The following is a 9,003-nucleotide window of genomic DNA, read 5'->3' on the forward strand; positions in this document are numbered from 1 at the left end:
AAAAGCAAGTATGAAACAAATTTAAGCCTAACCCACTTCCTATGAAAAGAAATCTTGTAAATAAACAAGTTCATGAAGCATAATGCAACAAGCATAGAAAGACTAGACAAGCGCAACTTCAAGATTTTCAGCAAAAAGAGAGGTGTTTTAGTAACATGAAAATTTCTACAACCATATTTTCCTCTCTCATAATAATATCCAGTAGCATCATGAGCAAACTCAACAATATAACTATCAAATGAAACATTCTTATCATGAGTCTCATGCATAAAATTATTACTCTCCACATACGCATAATCAATTTTATTAGTTGTAGTGGGAGCAAATTCAATAAAGTAGCTATCATTATTATTCTCATCAAGTGTAGGAGGCATAGTATAATCATAATAAAATTTACTCTCCATATTAGGTGGCACCAAAAGACCACTATCATTATAATCATCATAAATAGGAGGCAAAGTATCATCAAAGAAAATTTTCTCCTCAATGCTTGGGGGACTAAAAATATCATGCACATCAAAACCAGCTTCCCCAAGCTTAGATTCTTCCATAGCTTTAGAAATAATAGTGTTCATACTAATAACATTGCTACTAGCATGCAAATAAGGTTCAATAGGTTTTTTAATTTTCGCATCAAACAATCCATGTCTTAACTCAGGAAATAGCTTCAAAAGCTCACTGTCACTTTCCATAAGTACTATATATACTAAACCTGAACATTAAAGTTTTTTCTCAATTTTTGGGATATTTTTTTTACCCTACCTGCCCTGCTGACACGTGTAATTTGCTGTTAAATTTAGCTTCTGTGTGTATTTCGGAGGATGCGTTGCTATTTCTCTGTATTTTCTATCCTCACAGTTCGTACTTCCGTGTGTGTTCTCGGGTGGACTTAGTGCTTCTTTGTTACTGTGCTGCTGCCGCCTGGTGGGCCCGCCTGGGACATCGAGTGGTCCGGCCGCCGCTTGACCGCTTCTCTGGCCGGTACCTCTCTTCTCTTTTCTTCTCTTTTCTTTCTGCTTTTCTGTGCTTCGATTTGGCTCCAATGGTGAGGGGATCGGCACGTGGATCTCGCGCCCGTCGTACCCTCGCCGTGCTTCTGTCTCTGCTGCTGAGGGTTTGCTCCAGGACCGCCAGCCGCTGGTCCTCCCCGTGTCGCAGCTCCGGCTCACGGCCGTGAGCGGATCGGTGATGCTCTTCCCATCTGCGCCCGCGGCGTTCGTGCGCCACGCGGCCGGGCCGTCCTCATTTAGCATTTGCTGATGCTGCTGAGTCCGCTGCCGGCGTTCGTGCGCCCCGCTGCCCTCTTCTTCTTCAGTGCGCCCCGGCCCCCCCACCCCACACCACACCTTTCTCGAGCACAGGGAGTCACGCCCGCCACTTTGCCGCGATTGTCTCTGCCGCCATGATTTTTAGCTGTTGGAGGTCAAATCACGTGGCACCAGATCGACCGCCGGTGTAGATGCCGTGCGGATGTCCCTTTCTTCATCTCCTATTTTCACCCATTATTGGAAATCTCCTTGGATGAAGATGCTCCCGGCTGCCTTGCAGGAATCAAGATCCACGTGCTGCTCTGGCCCCCACGCTGCTCTCCGGAGGTTCAGCGCTGCCCGGTTCCTTTGCCGCGCCGGACGGATTTCGCAGCGCCCCTGGCTCCTGCTGGATGGGAGAGCTGTTCGCCGTGATTGGCGGCTGCACCTTCCAACGCCGCCCTGACTCCCTCTAGCGGGCGAGCTGGTCGCGGCGATGGGCTGTGGCGGTTCCTCATGTTTGACATCCGGATTGGGAGGGAGAGCCTCCACGGCAGCGGTGCACTCAACGGAGAGGCTCTCGACGGTAGTGTGCGCTCAACGGAGAGGCTCTCCACGGCAGTGGCGCCCTCTACGACGAGACCCTCGACGGCCGCTGCCCTCTGCAACATGTTGGTTTAGGCGATGCAGGTACCGGAGGCAGGCTTACTGCAGGAGACTCTCCGGCTCGCTGCCAGGTTCTTCCTCCGGCCTCCCCCGCGTGCTATCTGCAGCTAGGAAGTGAACATCTACCAAAGAAAGAAGCAGCATCCACAGGGTTAGCCGGTGAGTTAGCTCTCCCCTGAGGTTGCCTTCGGATCTTTGTAAAAAAGAAGAAGATTGGTGTGGATTTTGATGGTTTTAAGATGGGTTCCTTTGAGACGTGGATTAGATGGCTACATCATCCTCAAGGTTCATCAAGTATGATTAGTATCAGGCAATTCTGAACAATACAAGTTTCTAAAAACATGCCATGGTAAGGTATTTCAGGTCAGATCAACAGCGTCAATGGAGTTAACACGAAGCTGAACTTTTGTTCAGTACAAATATATGTGAACTGATGACTTTATTGATTCTTTCCTGCAGTTGGGGTCAATGGCACGAAGCTGAACTTTTGTTCAGTACAAATATATGTGAACTGATGACTTTATTGATTCTTTCCTGCAGTTGGGGTATTGTTTTTATATGGGACGCTCTGCAGCTGTGACGGTGTGGCGCGGGCGGCGAGAACGGACCTGCATCTTTGTTCGAGGCCTCTCAGCCTTTGCGTGGTCCTTTCCTGCAAGGCAATTCTTCATGCTGTACTGTAGGTTTGTTCTTCACCTGGAGTTTATGTTCTACAAAAAAGGTTCTCAATTTGGAATCATTACTTATAAAAGGTTCTCCACATTTAAAAGCCTGTCTTTCAAAAATCATTACCTGAACGAGTTGGCAGCTATTCTTATATTGTAGACCAACAGAGGCAGTTCATACATTATTTTTCTCTCTTTCTTACTAATTGGTACTTAGTAGAAATGCGGAAGGTTCTTCGTAGCAATCATGCACTTTGTACAATGTCAGTTGTAACAGAGCAGTTACTAAGATAGATTATTGCATATATTTCTTAAGCTTACTCTGCTCTAGGTAGCCAATTATTTTCAACGACCAATGCATGGGTTCACATGTAAAACATGAATATGCATTGGACCATTGTCTTGCTCAGTTGTGACACAATTGGCCATATTTTTTTTGTCTACAAATATGATCATTTCATTTCACTTAAGGAGATCTATTTTGCTTCAGAAGGTGTATGCTGGTATTTTGGATTGGGAACTTGTGTATTTATAAAGATATGCTGCATTTTCCTGTTCTCAAACATTTTAATTGTCATTGAATTCTTGGTTAATTCGTTTCCAAGGGTTATTGCTTCCAGATGAGTAGCTGTACATGCAAAGAAGACAAACCATAGGCCGGCTACCACGTGGTCAGAGAGGAACTGGAGAACAGACATATGTGCTTGGAGAGGAACTGGAGGACAGCCATACGTGTCTGACGAAAAGAAGAAAAGTCATACTAATTTATTAGGTAATTAGTCTCTTGAACCAACATATTTTGATCTGAGAGTAATAAGTAGGAGTAACATCACAAGAGTAACCTGATCTTCCTATAAGGTACAACCTAACATCAATACGCACTTCCGAAATCTGGAATGAACCTTGCAACGAAAAGAAGAAGAAAAAAGTGATACTAATTTATTTTATAGTCTGCCTCTAGCTTTGTAGTTCGCCTAAGGTTGCTTGCTCTAAAATTTAGTCATGTGGTTGAGTTGAATGTTCAGAATTCTTTGTCCTTCTTTTTCTTCGGTAAGAAAGAAAATTACTGACCAGGAGATCTCCCCATACATGGGTCTATGAGAAGGTATTCAGTTGAGGAGTTGTATGTTTGGTTCAGCTTGCAAGACAATTGCTCATTCGGTTATTCCTATGGTACTCTCCCATTCTTGATTTTCTTGGTGATAAAAGGCAGGCTTTTAAATGTGGAGTAATTCTTTTATTGGAAGACTTGTACAGTTGCTTCTTATTATTTTGGGGTTCATTTCTGTTATCTAAATGATTGGCACATTGTTTGCGTATCTAAGTATTCTCCACAAAGGTGTAAATTATAATGCATGATACAAATGCTAGGAAATGACATGTAGTGTTTTTTTTCAGCTTACACTAATTGTTGCATCCTAGGTTATCCCCAAACTTTCATTTTCTTACAAATGGGGAAGCCCCAGCCTCTGCATAAGATGGCAAATTTGCTTCTCCCCTTCTTTCACTTCATGTACCACAGCACCACAATCTGATTCCATGTGGACTGGTTTAACAACAATAGCAACGATAGATTTAATTCGCTCCTGGTGATGATCAAGAACTCACCATGCTGACAAGATTATTCTACCATTGTCATCTCTAAGGACGGGTAACAGACTTCACAATATTCTTCAATAGAATACTGCCAGCTTATTCCATCCTGCATGAGCTTTCCTCCAAGATTCCTTTATTTCCTTTTTAGTGTTCGGAAAATTCATTGACGATGAAAACAATGGCCCTCTTTTCCTTATTATGTGAATCTTTGTTCAACGATTTACATTCCTCAAAAAGGCCAAGTATCATTCCAGAAACAGTGCCAATTATTCAATTCTGCATTTCCTGTCACCGAAGATAAGAATTAATTTGTAAGTGCCAACATCTCCACCAAAGAGAAGCTTTGAAATCAGTTAGTACCTAAGTTACTAAATTTGCTATCCATACACAAGGAAAAAAGGTTATTTCTAGCGGTGTCAAAGACCTCTAGCTTTTGTACAAACCACATGGCAAGATGAGTCATCTCCCAGTCCATCCCACAAGTGATAAGTGGAAATCAGATCCAAGCTTTCACGTTCTTTGGTGAGTGATGAGAGCATATTATTGTCTTGCAAAGTGCTTGGAATAGAATTAAGCATTTAGAGTTCTTCAGTTGCAGCCTCTAGGTGATAATATCATGCATTGCTTTGCATGCCGCAGAATATATTATCAGTCAAAAAATTCTAGAGAAAGAAGACGGAATTAATAGCTCAATCAGTTTTTAGTTTGCAAGGCTAAACATAGTGCTCTAAACTATTCATGAATTTCTGCTAAAAGTCGGTCTTCTCCATGCTTTTCTGTTTCCATATGTGTGTATCTATCTCTGTACCTAATAGATTCACTTGCACGCAGGTTACAGGGGCAATTTACACTGATTTAGTTAAGGATGTCTTGCTTGGAGCCCATCAATGGAACATATTCTATGCGCATCAGCAGCGGCGGCGGCTCTGCGCATCAACAACAAATCAGATGATCTATCCCTTCTATTGTTTAGCTCAAGACAATCTACAAACCTGCACGAATCTCTATCGGCGTCATCTGTTTCAGGCCTGGAAGATGTATCGGTGGCCTCTAAACCAGTTCAGTCAAACCATGTAATGTTGTTGTCTGGCCCAGTCCAGTGAACCGACATATTCTTCATATAATCCAGTGTGAATGCCCTTATCCACCTAAGTATCCCTGCTTATATTATATGTCTTATCTTAGTTCAAGTAGTTGTTTGGAGACACTAATTTTTGAACTCCTGCAATGCCTGCTTATATTATATGTGTCATTTTAGTTCTCACATGTATTCAGAGACTGATTTTGAAACTGCTACAATCCGACAGTCTATTAACCATAAAACATATGTATAGATTTCTTAATGTTAATTACATATACCAAAGATGTATAGGCATGGGCACGCAACCACCTATCTTACATGGGCCAAAACAGTAAGCACCGTATTTAATTTTTTTCTGAGATCATCGTATTTTAAATAATTGTAGAAGCCAAAACAGTAATTACTGGCCCATTCATGTTTACATGGGCCAAAACAGTAACCACCATATTTTACGCACCGTATAAGCACACACGTATTTACTAGCATATCCATTTTTGTTAATCCAATTTATTATACATATTAGAGTAATTTAAATAGTGTATCTTTTTTTCACCAAAAAACCATTGCACTGGCGCGGCGTGCCGCCGCGCCCATCTTTTGCTAGTTATGCTTAACTAGTGAAATAAAAACATGCATGATATTAAGTAAAGTAAAACAAGTAACTAATTTTGTGTGTGTTTTCGATATAATGCAGCAAACAAAGTAGTAAATAAAATAAAGCAAGACAAAAACAAAGTAAAGAGATTGGAGGTGGAGACTCCCCTTGCAGCGTGTCTTGATCTCCCCGGCAACGGCGCCAGAAAACAGTCTTGATACGCGTACAGCACGCGTCCATTGGGAACCCCAAGAGGAAGGTGTGATGCGTACAGCGGCAAGTTTTTCCTCAGTAAGAAACCAAGGTTATCGAACCAGTAGGAGCGAAGAAGCACGTTGAACGTTGATGGTGGCGGAGTGTAGTGCGGCGCAACACCAGGGATTCCGGCGCCAACGTGGAACCTGCACAACACAACCAAGATACTTTGTCCCAACGTAACAGTGAGGTTGTCAATCTCACCGGCTTGCTGTAACAAAGGATTAGATGTATAGTGTGGATGATGATTGTTTGCAGAGAACAGTAGAACGAGTATTGCAGTAGATTGTATTCGATGTAAAAGAATGAACCGGGGTCCACAGTTCACTAGAGGTGTCTCTCCCATAAGAATAAGCATGTTGGGTGAACAAATTACAGTTGGGCAATTGACAAATAAAGAGGGCATGACCATGCACATACATGTTACGATGAGTATTGTGAGATTTAATTGGGCATTACGACAAAGTACATAGACCGCTATCCAGCATGCATCTATGCCTAAAAAGTCCACCTTCAGGTTATCATCCGAACCCCCTCCAGTATTAAGTTGCAAACAACAGACAATTGCATTAAGTATGGTGCGTAATATAATCAATAAATATATCCTTAGACATAGCATTGATGTTTTATCCCTAGTGGCAACAGCACATCCACAACCTTAGAGGTTGCTGTCACTCCCCCAGATTTAATGGAGATATGAACCCACTATCGAGCATAAATACTCCCTCTTGGAGTTACAAGCAAAAACTTGGCCAGAGCCTCTACTAGCAACGGAGAGCATGCAAGATCATAAACAACACATAGATAATAGATTGATAATCAACATAGCATAGTATTCACTATTCATCGGATCCCAACAAACGCAACATGTAGCATTACAGATAGATGATCTTGATCATGTTAGGCAGCTCACAAGATCCAACAATGATAGCACAATTAGGAGAAGATGACCATCTAACTACTGCTATGGACCCATAGTCCAGGGGTGAACTACTCACACATCACTCCGGAGGCGACCATGGCGGTGAGGAGTCCTCCGGGAGATGATTCCCTTCTCCGGCAGGGTGCCGGAGGCGATCTCCTGAATCCCCTGAGATGGGATTGGCGGCGGCGGCGTCTCTGGAAGGTTTTCCGTATCGTGGCTCTCGGTACTGGAGTTATTCTCGACGAAGGCTTAAGTAGGCGGAAGGGTAGGTCAGGGGGCGCCACGAGGGGCCCACACCACAGGGCCGCACGGCCAGGGGCTGGGCCGCGCCGCCCTAGTGTGGCGTCGCCTCGTCGCCCCACTTCGTATCTCCCCCGGTGTTCTGGAAGCTTCGTGGAAAAATAAGATCCTGGGCGTTGATTTCGTCCAATTCCGAGAATATTTCCTTACTAGGATTTCTGAAACCAAAAACAGCAGAAAATAACAACTGGCTCTTCGACATCTCGTTAATAGGTTAGTGCCGGAAAATGCATAAATATGACAGAAAGTATGTATAAAACATGTAAGTATCATCAATAAAGTAGGCATGGAACATAAGAAATTATCGATACGTTGGAGACGTATCACTCCTCATACCAATCCTTTTGCCTAAGAGCAGCATAGGCAACTGAGTCCATCTCCTTCTAGTTAGGCCTTGTTTCCTTGCCTTTGCGCCGCAAGGAGGCGGACTTCCTTGGAGTAGACTAATCAACATCCTCACTCGAATGAGCATTGCGAGGGCGACGTCTCAAGCGTGAACCACCTGTGATAAGATATAGAGAGATAGAACATATGAGAGTAAGCACACAAGTCAAAGCAAAGATATACAGTATACAGTAATAACAAGCTAGGTTCGAAACTGTTGTAGACATGGCATTTCAAAAAGAATGCATCAGAAAATAGTCCGAGGCCAGATATTCTAGTACGTTCCAGGGCCAGATAATCCAGTCTGATGAACAACACTCAGATCGAAACAAAGCTAGGTCTATAACCAGATCGGCACACTAGATTGATGCTACTATATACTACAATCGTGAACAACCACTAGAGAACCAATTCCTCCTAGAAACAAGCACAAAAATGCAACACCTAGAGATAGGGATTTCAAGTGTTACCCTCATCCATTCAAGGATTGGCTTGGAGGAGAAGGTGCCTAGGGAGGAGGGGAAGGAGATTCGGCCCACAACCGCATAAGGGGGCGGCTAGAAGAGCTTCGGCGAGGCAGGGAGACAGCACCAGTGGCTGCAGCTTAGAGAGGGGCGCGGGGGTGGGAACTGGTTCCTGTTGAACTTCCCACCCCACGTGCCCTAAAGATATCCTCGCAGCACGCCCAGGCCGGATATTCCGGTGGGAGCGGATATTCCGGCCTCCAACATGGCCGAATATTCTAGTTTTCTGAATAAAAAATATCGAAATATCTGACCCATCAAGTTAGTTATTTGAACATGCCCATATATGAGACAATACAATGGTATCATATCATGTATAGGTGGAAAATTGACTAACTAGATGGGGAAGCCAACAATATCCGTCCAACGCCTTCCGAACCAAGTTTTAGCAAAAAAGACTTGTGTGCAAGACGGAGATGGTTATAGATGAGGAAAGGCTTGAGTTTAGAAGGCTCAAACTATAGATGGTACATGATCACTCAAGTTTGCAAGAATAGAAAATAAAGGCCAAACATGAGTGATTCCCATAAGAACACAAAGATGACAAATAATGCCCGATAAAATCCAAATAACACCAACTCATCACAAAGAAGAGGGCGGTGGCCTAGACCACCATGTATGAGTGTTATGGTATGGTACCGCGAATATATATCTTGGATCCAAAACCAATACTTGTCAATGAAGCTCACATATCAACACATGATATAAAGAGAATGATTTCTTACTATTGGCATTATGGGGGGAGGGATAGCTCAATAATTTGAA

The 9,003-nt window shown here is 43.2% G+C and overlaps 1 long non-coding RNA gene across 1 annotated transcript; it reads left to right on the forward strand.

Moving 5' to 3' along the window:
• Nucleotides 1-1,331: 1,331 nt before the first annotated feature.
• Nucleotides 1,332-5,326, forward strand: LOC127299966 (uncharacterized). Its single transcript, XR_007850812.2, has 4 exons — nt 1,332-2,072; nt 2,454-2,596; nt 3,199-3,350; nt 5,006-5,326. It is a non-coding gene; the product is annotated as an uncharacterized lncRNA (long non-coding RNA).
• The last annotated feature ends 3,677 nt before the right edge of the window (nt 5,327-9,003 follow it).

Source organism: Lolium perenne, chromosome 1, assembly GCF_019359855.2.
Source record: "Lolium perenne isolate Kyuss_39 chromosome 1, Kyuss_2.0, whole genome shotgun sequence".
Lineage (NCBI taxonomy): Eukaryota > Viridiplantae > Streptophyta > Magnoliopsida > Poales > Poaceae > Lolium > Lolium perenne.